At 38.1% G+C, this 11,504-nt stretch overlaps 1 long non-coding RNA gene across 2 annotated transcripts in view; it reads right to left on the reverse strand.

The window, feature by feature from the left end:
• The window catches only part of LOC131998824 (uncharacterized), a 90,565-nt gene extending 79,160 nt beyond the window's left edge, over nucleotides 1-11,405 (reverse strand). For both annotated transcript variants that reach the window (XR_009398883.1, XR_009398882.1), the window contains exon 1: nucleotides 11,192-11,405. This is a non-coding gene — a long non-coding RNA (uncharacterized LOC131998824). The remainder of the gene's footprint in view (nucleotides 1-11,191) is intronic.
• Between the last annotated feature and the right edge of the window lie 99 nt (nucleotides 11,406-11,504).

Consider the following 11,504-nt stretch of genomic DNA (forward strand, 5'->3'; position numbering starts at 1 on the left):
GACAGGGCATCTGACTTTAGAACCCTCACTCTTAAGTATTTTACTCTGCAGCCCCCACTGTGCTAGACTGCCTCTCAGTGAAGATTGCTGTATTCAGTATGATTTGGCAGAATGGTCATCTCCTAGGATGACAGTGGAGATATGTGCCGTCTGCAAGCAGCACAGAGGGAACAAGAGATGTCCCTGGCCTGCCACTGTGCTCTGGAGCCTCCAACCAAGGACTGAGTGGGGCTTAAATTCAGCCTGTGCTTTGCTGGCAAAGCCATGTGCCAAGCCTACTGTTCACACCAAATCTGGTCCCCTGCAGGGTTCCTTTGCCAGGACAAAAGTTTGCCTTTTCATAGTTAACATGATCACACAATATAGGCAAACAGCCTCGCATGGAGATCTGATTTGCCAGGGAAGGTGAGGGTAGATTAAAGGGCTAGTGAGTGTGCAGAAGAAATCACTAAGCTTCTAGGACAACTCCAAGGTCAAAGAATCATAAAGCATGATTCTCTGCTTCAGAGCTTGGCCAAGAAAGATCCAGGGCTCTACCCAATCACTAAAGACTCTTTTAAGAGGCAAATCTTAAATGAAGTCAAAATGATTGTTCATAACAGACTTGTTTGTCCTAAAGAAAGCCTGCTAATTTGCCGGGAAGAAAGACCAATTCTCAGGCAAGACCATCTGAACAAAAGTCACATACAGGAGACAAATCCTCCCCTTGTACTTACCAGTTTTATTACTTGTCAAATCATTTCAACTATACCTACACAATTACAGCTTTGCTTTAAAAATATAACATATTTTCTACAAATAGTAAGGGAATTTGAAAATTGTAAAGTATATATATATATATATATATATATATATGTGAGAGACTAGGATGGTCAGGGGGGTGATGGGAAGAATGTTGCTGATGAGATATTGATGATGACAAAGTTGAAGTCTGTTAAGATTTACTGAATTCTCATGATGCCATGGGTCAAGCAATGTGCTGAGTAATTCATATGCATTATTAAATTTTTAAACAATTATTTTTGGGGGTACCTGGGTGGCTCAGTGGGTTAAGCCTCTGCCTTCAGCTCAAGTCATGATCTCAGGGTCCTGGGATCGAGCCCCGTATCGGGCTCTCTGCTCAGCAGGGAGCCTGCTTCCCCTTCTCTCTCTGCGTGAGTCTCTGCCTACTTGTGATATCTCTCTCTGTCAAATAAATACATAATATCTTAAAAAAACAATTATTTTTGGAACACCTACTGTAGTAAGCCAGGCATATTTCTAAATGCTAAAGATCAGATGGTGAATGAGACACAGTCCTCACAGAAGTGACATACTAATGAAGGAAAGCCACAATAATCAACATAGGCAAACATATAATATCAAGTAGTGGTAAATGCTATAAATAGAAAAGTGAAGAAGGATTAAGAGATAAAAGGAATGGTTAGGGAAGGTCTTTGATGAAGTAACAATTAGGTAGAGATCCGAATGAAGTAGGATCAATGAAAACATAAGGGGAAAGTGTTCCAGGCAAGTGGACAGCAAGTACAAAGGTCCTGAGGTGGGAGAGAGCTAAGCATGTTTGAAGACTAATGAGACCAGTGGATAGAATGAAGTTAGGAAGGGAGAAAGACAGCAAGAAGAAACAAGATCAGTTGGTGGTGGTGCTAGTAGTAGTAGCAGCAATAATGGTAGTAGCTAAGTCAGTTGCAGGTAGGTCAAGATCTAGTAGGCTAGTTGACTTTCTAAGTCTGAAGATTTTCAGTTGGGAGATGACACGATCTGACAGAAAAGATTATCCTGTGGACATTGACTCATTTAATGCTTACAGAAAACCCATGAGGTGGATCTATATTTCCATAGAACAGATGAGGAAACAGAGGATTGGAAAGTATAAGTAGGTAGTGCAATTAAAATTAGAATACTGGTTTGTCTGACTCCAGAACCAGGTTCTTCGCCACCAGACCTAAGCTATCATGACCAGTAAAATGGAGCTGTTAGGTGTGGTAGCCAGCCTCCAAGATGTCCCCCAGTAATCTTTGCTTGTTTGTATCATACTTTCATGTAGTCTTCTGCCGCATTGCACAGGTATGACCTGTGTGGGATCAAAAGGATGTTGTGGAAGTGACCAACAGTGAGTAGCCTCTGAGGCCAGTTGATAAAAGACATCCCTGTTTCTGCCAAGCTTTCTTGGGTGGCTCACTCTGGAAAAAGCTGGTCATGAAAACCTCTAGTGGCCTATGGAGAGGCCTTCATGGGAAGGTGCTACAGGCTCCCACCAGCCAGTACCTCCCACATTTCAGCCACATGAACTGCCACTTTGGAAGAGTATCCTCCAGCACCAGTTAAACCTTTAGATGAATGTCCCTTGATCAACATCTTATCGGCAACTTCATGAAAGACTCTGAGCCAGAACCACCAGGAATTAAGTCATTCCTGAAGTCCTAATACATAGAAATTCTGAGAGACGGGCATAGGATCAAGCCCTGTGTCGGGTTCCATACTTAGCATGAATTCTCCTTAAGATTCTCTCTCCCCCTTTCCTTTTGCCCCTTCCCCACCCCTGTTGTGCACTCATGCTTTCTCTTTCACAAAAATAAATAAATAAAATTTAAACAAAACAAAACAAAAACCATGACTTGCTCCTTTTAATTTTTTTAAAATGACTATCCTAGTCTGCTGAGGCTGCTACAAGAAAATACCATAGCCTTGGTGGCTTAAACAACAGACATTTATTTCTCACAGTTTTGGAGGCTGGAGTCTAAGATCAAGTTGCAGACACTTTTGGTTCTTGGTGAGGGCCCTCTTCCTCATTTATAGATGCCTGCCTTCTTGTTGTGTCCTCACATGGCAGAGAAAACTAGCGCTGGTGTCTCTTCCTCTTTTTATAAAAGCATTCATCTCATCATCAGGATTCCACTCTCATGAACTTATCTAAACCAAATGATCTCCCAATGACCTCAACTCTTAATACCATTGCATAGGGGCTTAGAGGGCTTCAACATACAAACTTCAGAGAGATACAAGCACTTAGCCCATAACAAAAATTAAGAGGTCATTTTCTATAATTGCTGAATTTCAGAGAGATACTTTAGTGTAAGTGTGGTATGTAAATATATATATATATATATAAAATTTGATATTTAACCCCCTATAATTAATGTACTAGGTAAACATAAGTTAGTATGCTGGGGCGTCTGGGTGGCTCAGTGGGTTAAGCCTCTGCCTTCGGCTCAAGTCATGATCTCAGGGTCCTGGGATCGAGCCCCGCATCGGGCTCTCTGCTCAGAGGGGAGCCTGCTTCCCCCTCTCTCTCTGCCTGCTTCTCTGCCTACTTGTGATCTCTCTTGCTGTCAAATAAATAAATAAAATCTTTAAAAAATATATAAGTTAGTATGCAATGTTGCTCTGTGTTAACTACCAATTCTCAAGGGCAGGGAAATAGTGACATCAGAGATGTGCTCAGATAACCATCTCTGTCCAGGTCCAGTTCAAGCATTTCTTGTCCTGACTCTAACATTTATGATCCTTTCTCTGCCTTTGGCCATCCATGCAGGAAGATCTGCTATTGTGTCAAAGACTCCAATGCTAAGTGAACACACTTCTCTTTCTTCTTTTGAAATTGATCAGACTTAAAAATGTATGTCTGGTGTCTGTGTCTTTAGCTTTCCTCATGTATTGTGGACATCTGCAATAATATATATCTTAAGCTAATCTTGAGCTACAAATCCCCTCTAACTTGCCAAGTATGTCAGTGATTATAATCCTTCAGATGGCCAGATCTTTATTTAACTCTAATTTAGGGTTTCATGTGACAGTATCCCTTTGAACATTTGGAATTTTCTCTAATTCCATTTAAACATTTTATGCATGAATGAGAACATTCTAAAATATTTAATATGCTTCTTTAAATTTAAATTTTAAAGTCAACCTCATAAATTTAGAATGGTCCTCACTTTTGCCTTTCTGCATCTACATGGGAAAGAAGAATAATTAATCTTCCTTGTCTTGGCTTGGAGAGCTGTGAGACCATCTAAAGATGTTATCTCACAGTGAGGTTGTCAGAGAGCTTAGCTAAGCTACTCCATAATATTGCTGCTTTGGCATCTTCTAGGGTGGTGAGGCAGCCTGCAGGGGCCTTGAGCTGACACTAGGCCCTCCTGTGAGTGTATGCCCTAGATAATAGCCCAGAGAGTCATAAATAAATGTAAATTCCTGATAGGACTCCCTTAGTGGCCCCTGTGATAAGCAGTCCCCCAACCTCTTCCTAGGACTTAAAACAGGGTCTACATACAGATAAAACAAGATAAAAACCCTGTGAAATTTACCAAAATCCTGCTTTTTCTGGTGTGAGCCAACCAATTTGGCCTTAGTCCGGGAGCCCCAAAGCACTCTACCAACCCTCAAGGCATACTCTCTTCTTCTTCCAGGACTTGTAATAAACTTCTCTATTTCAATTTCCCTTGTGGTCTTTTATTAAACTTCAACTTGCCATCTGATAACCCAGGGCTCTAACAACAAGTATTAATTTAACAAAGTCACAAGTGGCTATACTAATAGCAGACAAAATAGACTATAAAACAAAAAAAATTACTAGATATAGAGGGAATTTTTTTTAATAATAAAAGAGCCAATCTATCAGAAATGTGTAACAATTATAAAAAGATATGCAACAGAGCTCTAAAATACATGAAACACAAACTGTCATAATTGAAGAAAGAAATAGTTCAACAATAACTGTTAGAGATTTCAATATCCCATTTTCAATAATGGATAGAACACTAGGTGATGATCAGCAAGGAATTAAAGACTTGAACACTATATACCACCTAGACCTAACAGACATCTAAAAAGCACTCATCTAACAACAGAAAAAGGCAAATTCTTCTCAAGCACTGAATATTCTGTGGACTAGACCATATGCTAGGCTATAAACCAGATTTTAATAAATTAGAAAAAACTGAAATCACATGATGTATGCTCTTTGATGACAGTAGAATGAAATTAGAAATTAATAACAGAAAGGAATTCGGGAAATTCAAAAATATGTGGAAATAAACAACACACTTTTAAGTAACCAATGGACAAAGAAGGTATCAAAAGGAAAATTAGTTAATACCTTGACATCAATGAAATGATGACATAACATGACAAAAGCTAGGGGATGCAGCTAAAGCAGAGTTTAGAGGGTGGGTTATGGGTTCAATACCAACATTAGAAAAAGCAGAAACATCTCAAATTAAAGCAAATCCCCCCCTTAAAATACTTTGAGGGGGGAAAAAAACTAAATCTAAAGATGCAAAAAAAAGGAAATAATGAAAAAGTGAGGATTTTTTAAAAATAGAAAAAAATTAATGAAACTGAAAGTTGGTTCTCTGAAAAGATCAATAAAATTGACAGACCTTTAGCTAAACTGACCAAGAAAAAAGAGAAAAAACTCACATTATTAAATTATTAATTACTAAAATTATGAATGAAAGAAGAGACATTAATATTGACCTTACAGATATAAAAAGGATTATTATGGGATACTATGAACTACTACAGACCAACAAATTAGATGGTTTATATGAAATAGACATATTCCTAGGAAGATACAAATATTCAACTGATATAAGAGAAAGTAAAAAATCTGAATAGATCTTTTTAATTTTTTAATTTTTAATTTTTTTTAATTTTTAAAGAAGATTTTATTTATTTATTTGAGAAAGAGAGAAAGAGAGAGAGCATGGTGGGGGGTGGAGGTTAGAGGGAGAAGCAGACTCCCTGCCCGATGCAGGACTCCATCCAAGGACTCCAGGATCATGACCTGAGCCCAAGTCAGTCACCCAACCAACTGAGCCACCCAGGTGCCCAAAAATCTGAATAGATCTGTAACAAAAGATTGGATTAGTAATTTAAAAACTACCCACAAAGCAAAGCCCATGCCTAGATGACTCCACTGTTGAATTCCACCAAACATTTAAAGAATTAATAGAATTCTTCATAAACAATTCTACCTCATTTTACCAGGCTAGTGTTATTGATATCAAAACCAGACACAGACATCATAAGAAAAGAAAACTACAGATCAGTATCTCTTATGAATATAGATGCAAAAATCCTCAATAAAATACTAACAAGTGAATCTAGCAATATATAAAAAGAACTAAATACCATAACCAAGTGGAATTTGTATCAGGAATACAAGGTTGGCTTAAATCCATTAATACAATACACTATATTGATAGAATAAAAGAAGTCGTTGATCATCTCAATAAATGCAAAAAAACCATGTGACAAAATTCAACATTCCTTCATGATAAAAATACACAATCATCTAGGAACAGAAGGAAATCTCTTCAAGCTAATAAAGGGCATTCATGAAAAACCCAACTTGCTTCATACTTAATGATGAAAACTGAATGCTGTCCTCCTAAGAATAGTAACAAGACAGAGTTCTTTAGTCTTGCCACTTCTATTCAACATTGTACTGCATGTCCAGGGAAATTAGGTAGGAAAATGAAATAAAAGGCATCTAGATTGGAAAAAAAGAAGTAAAACCATCTCTACCTTTAGATCACATAATCTTATATGCAAAAAAATTCCCAAGAAATCCACTAAAAAGCATTAGAATAAATAAACATATCCAACAAAATTGCAGGATACAAGATAAATATAAATTCTATTACATTTCTATACAGCTGCAATGAACAAACCAAAAATGAAATTAACAATTGCATTAATACTATCATCAAAAAGAATAAATTTAATAAAATTACAAGGTTTGTTAATTTGAAAACTACAAAATTATGCTGAAAAAAATTAAGAAGACATAAATTAATGGAAAGACATTCTATGTTCATAGACTGGAAGGCTTAATATTGTTAAAAGGGCAATACCCCCCAAATTGACCTACAAATTTCATGTAGTTTCTTGCAAAATTCCAGCTTGCTTTTTTATAGAAATTACGCAACTGATTTAAAAATTTAGGGTCTCAGAATAGGTAAAAAAGAAGAACATAGCTGGAAGACTTGCACTTCCTGATTTCAAAACTATAGTAATGAAACCAGTATGGTAATGGCATCAAGGGAGACATATAGATGAACAAAACAGAACTGAAAAGTCAGGGGAAAAATAAAAAAAATAATCTTATACATTTATGACCAACTGGTTTCTTACAAAGTTGCCAAGACCATTCAATGGTGAACGAATAGTCTTTTCAGCAAATGGTTTTGGGACAACTGGATATCCACATGCTATAGAATGAAGTTGGACCTCTTTTTCCACACCATATATAAAAATGAACTCAAAATGAATCAAAGATCTAAATGAATGAGATAAAACTATAAAGTTCTTTTTTTTTTTTTTTTTTTAAGATAGGGAGATGGAGAGGGAGAGAGAGAATCTTAAGCAGGCTCCATACCAGGTATGGAGCATGACGTGAGGCTCAATCCCACGCTTAACCAACTAAGCCACCCAGACATGCCAAACTATAAAAACTCTTTTATGAAACCTAGGTAACCCTAGATTAGGCAATAGTTTCTTAGATATTGTATCATAAACACTTTCATTTCAAGGTGGGTGCCCATGAGAAATGAGAACACTATATCCACACAAAAATTTGTACATGAATGTTCATAGCAGTATTATTCCTAAGTCAAAGAGCAGAACAAATCAAATGTCCATCAACTGATGAAGAGATAACCAAATATGTTCTATTCGAACAATGGAATATTATTCAGCAATAAATAGAAATGAAGTACTAATACATGCTAGCTATAACATGGGTGAACTTTGAATACATTATGCTAAATGAAAGAAGTTAGTCACAAAGAACTACATATTATCCCATTTCTATGAACTATCCAGAGTACACAAAACCACAGAGGCAGAAAGGAGATGGGTGGTTACTTAAAGCTGGGTGGAAATGTGGAATGACTTCTAATGAGTGTGGAATTTCTGTTTGAGGTGATAAATATTTTCTAAATCTGACTATGGTGATGACTGCATAACTTTGAATATACTAAAAACCATTAAATTACAAATTTTAATGGCTGTGCTGTATGGTTCATGAATTATATATCAATAATGAGATTATTATAAAAAAGGAAAAAAAGAAACCCTTCAAGATTCCAGAAGAAAAAAGATAATGGCATATATCAGGGCTGTGACAGTGGGATGAAGAGAGAGATTTGAGATGAGTTTAGTTGTTAAAATCAACAGGACTTGATGATTTGGTTGATTGGTTAGGAAGGTTAATCTGGTTTTAGTAATTCAAATCTAAGAGTATTTCTTGGAGAGCTTTTGTCGTAAGCCATAACAGTGACACTAGATCATCAGTGGCTCCTCTCCCGAAGCCTAATATAAAAACCAAAACAGTCAAAAACTAGCTCTCAGAAGAAGAGGAACAGCCCTAGCCTGGTTTAAGTCTTCAGTTACATTGTGATAGTAATGCTGCACCAGTTGATAAAATATTGAAATACTTGGTTAGTAAATAGCTGATGCCTGGAGCCCAATGCAGGGCTCCATCACGGGGTTCCACCCCAGGCCCCTGAGGTCATGACCTGAGCTTCCGGCAGATGCTTCATTGACTGAGACATCCAGGTGCCCCTATGTATGTTTTTGTTCTTGTCCTTGGGTTGTTGTCAGTTTTTTGTTTGTTTGTTTGTTTTTAGAAATAGTCTACGTGCATAGAAAAATTCTGAAAGCATACAAAAGAAAAGGTTAATAGTTGCGTACAGGGTGCAAATTCTCACAGGAGCTGGGAAAAGATTTTAGAAGGTATTTCTTTTCACTTTACAGTCTTTGGTAATTTGCACATTTTAGCCATAAGTGCATTTTCTTGTAATATTAAAAATTCCCCTAAAATAAAATTTTAATTACCTTGAATGACTTACAGTTTAAAAGAATACTCATTTTATCCTCTTATCAACCCTGCGAGTATAAACAGCAGGCATTATCTCTATATTACACATAAGGATATATTTACATTCTTCCTTAATATAGCTCATATGATATAATAAAAGCATGGCATATCTTTAATTATGATTTTCCTCATTCAGTCACTCAACAAATATTTACTGAGCACCTATTATGTACTAACTTCTAATAGTGGCTAGGCACTATACTTTAGAGATTATAGTAGTAAACAAACCAAGTAGTTTTCCACTGTCATGAAACTTAAATTTTTTTAACACTTTATTTATTTATTTATTTATTTAAGAGAGAGTGAGAGAGAGAGCTTAAGCATGGTGGGTTGGGGGAGGGAAAGAGCAGAGGGAGAGGGAGAAGCAGACCCTGTGCTGAGTGTGGAGCCATCCCATAACCTTGAGATCACAACCGAACTCAAATCAAGTCAGTCTCTCAATTGACTGAGCCACTCAGGTGTCTTGAAACTTATATTCTTAATGAGTGAGGAAAGAAATCAGATCATAAACAAGGACATCAGTTTAACATTATAGAGATTTGGAGTGGACTAATATGATGGGTAATATGACTTTTAAGAGGTAACATTTGAGATCAATGACAAAATGGAGTGATACAAAGACCAATGGATAAGTAGTGTGGTAGAGGGAACACCCAATGCCAATTCTCTAGTGTGGGAATAAGTCTGGCATCTTCAGGGAACCACTGGAGTGTAGCAGGGTAAAGAAGTGGAGGGCAAGTACTACATGAAGGAGCAGTTGGGCTGGTTTCAGATCATGTAGGACTTCTTCAGTGATAGTAACGAGTTTAAGAAGTTTGGACATAATTTTAAATAAAGTGGGAAGCACTTGGAGAGTTTTAAAGAAAAATGTCTTGATCTTATTTAGAGAAGCAAGAGAGGACACAGGGAGATCAGTTAGGAATCTATCATCATAGTAGAAGCAAGAGATGATAGAATCTTGGACTAGGGTGTTGGCTCTGGAGATGGAATTGGTGCTCAGTTTCAGGCTATGTTTTGGAGATCGAGTTTTTGGGACTTGCTGATGGAGGACATGGTAAAGAGAGAAAACAACAAAGAACTAAAATGTAAATTTTTGTCTCGAGGAACCTGATGATCCTTGGGGCTCTTTACTGAGATGGAAGTCTAGGAGAGGGAGAATCAAGAATTTTATTTTTTGTTCACGTTATGTTTAAACCACCTATTTGATATCCAATAGCTGTCCAGCAAAGAGTTGAATACATATGTCCAAAGTTCCCAGAAGGGTCAGAGCAGGAATGACAGGTATACAACCAGACAGAGGTTACCTGGAGCAGTGTGTGGATACAAGGATAAGGAAGGGCATCCTGGGGCAAGCCGATAACTAGAATCACATAGAGGAGGACCAGCCAAGAAGCGGCCACTAGTTGAGGAAGGAGAAAAAAAGCAATCAAGGTGAGGCTCTACTGAAGAAAGACAGTAAACCAGCTTCAAGTGTGGGGACTGTAGAATTCTGCTGGCTAGTGGAGTAAGATGAATACTGAGAAGAAATAATCAGCTTTGTTAACATGCAGATCACTACTGTCCTAGAAAGTGCCTTTCAGTGGAAGGAGGCGTGAGGAAGTCAGCCAACTGGAGTGAGTTTAGGCAAGAATATGAGGTGAGGAGATCTACTGACAAAGACTGTCCTTTGACTAGGACTTTCTAAAGACAGTGCACATTTTCATTTGAATTTGCATTTACAAATGCTTGAGAGAAAAAATATCTCAAATATTATAAGCCTATGTGTTTTGAATTTCAGATGTCGCATCTCTGTAACTACTACATTTAAAAACAAACTGAGGGACAACATACACCTTAAAGTGCATAAAGTGCACTCATCTCAACATGTACGACTTGATGGTTTTTTATGTGCACGCTCGTGTAACCAACTGTTGAGACCAAGTTAAAGAATGTGAAAAGCATCCCCTAAGTTTCCCTTGTGCACCTTTCCAGTCTGCAATCCCCCAGAAGTAAACCAATACGTTGATTTACATAAACATTCATTAGTTTTTTTTCCTTAAGATTTTATGTATTTATTAGAGGGATAGAGAAAAAGCACAAGTAGGCAGAGCAGCAGGGAGAGGGCGAAGCAGGCTCTCCGCGGTGCAGGGATCCCAGGGCGGGGCTTGATCCCAGAACTCCGAGATCCTGATCTGAGCCAAAGGCAGCCACTTAACCGACTGAGCCACCCAAGCGTCCAACATTCATTAGTTTTACTACAAAAGTTTTCGAAAGAAGCAAATGAAAGCTCTGAAGGGCAGTTAACTGGAAACTGTGTAAACTTACCAATCGGCCTGGGTAAGTATGAATACCAATTATTTGGCGCCAAAATGCTGAAACAGTTTTAAAGCCAGTCGTCTCCGAAGCCCCTCCCCATTTCCTACGCCACGCCCACTGCTTGCGCTTCCCCTTCCCAAAAGTACTGGGGCTCAGGAGGCGGTGGGAAGAGACCGCTTTTCTGTCATGCGCACTAGGGATAGGCGCGCTTTCCGCTTTTCCACAAACCCAACTCACTAGGACCCGACCTCGTCATGCGCATTGAGAGTTCCCAGGAACGCGCGCGCGTGCGCGCTGACCGCGCGGTCAGGCGCATGAGCAG

This window comes from Mustela nigripes, chromosome 13 (assembly GCF_022355385.1).
Source record: "Mustela nigripes isolate SB6536 chromosome 13, MUSNIG.SB6536, whole genome shotgun sequence".
Classification (NCBI taxonomy): domain Eukaryota; kingdom Metazoa; phylum Chordata; class Mammalia; order Carnivora; family Mustelidae; genus Mustela; species Mustela nigripes.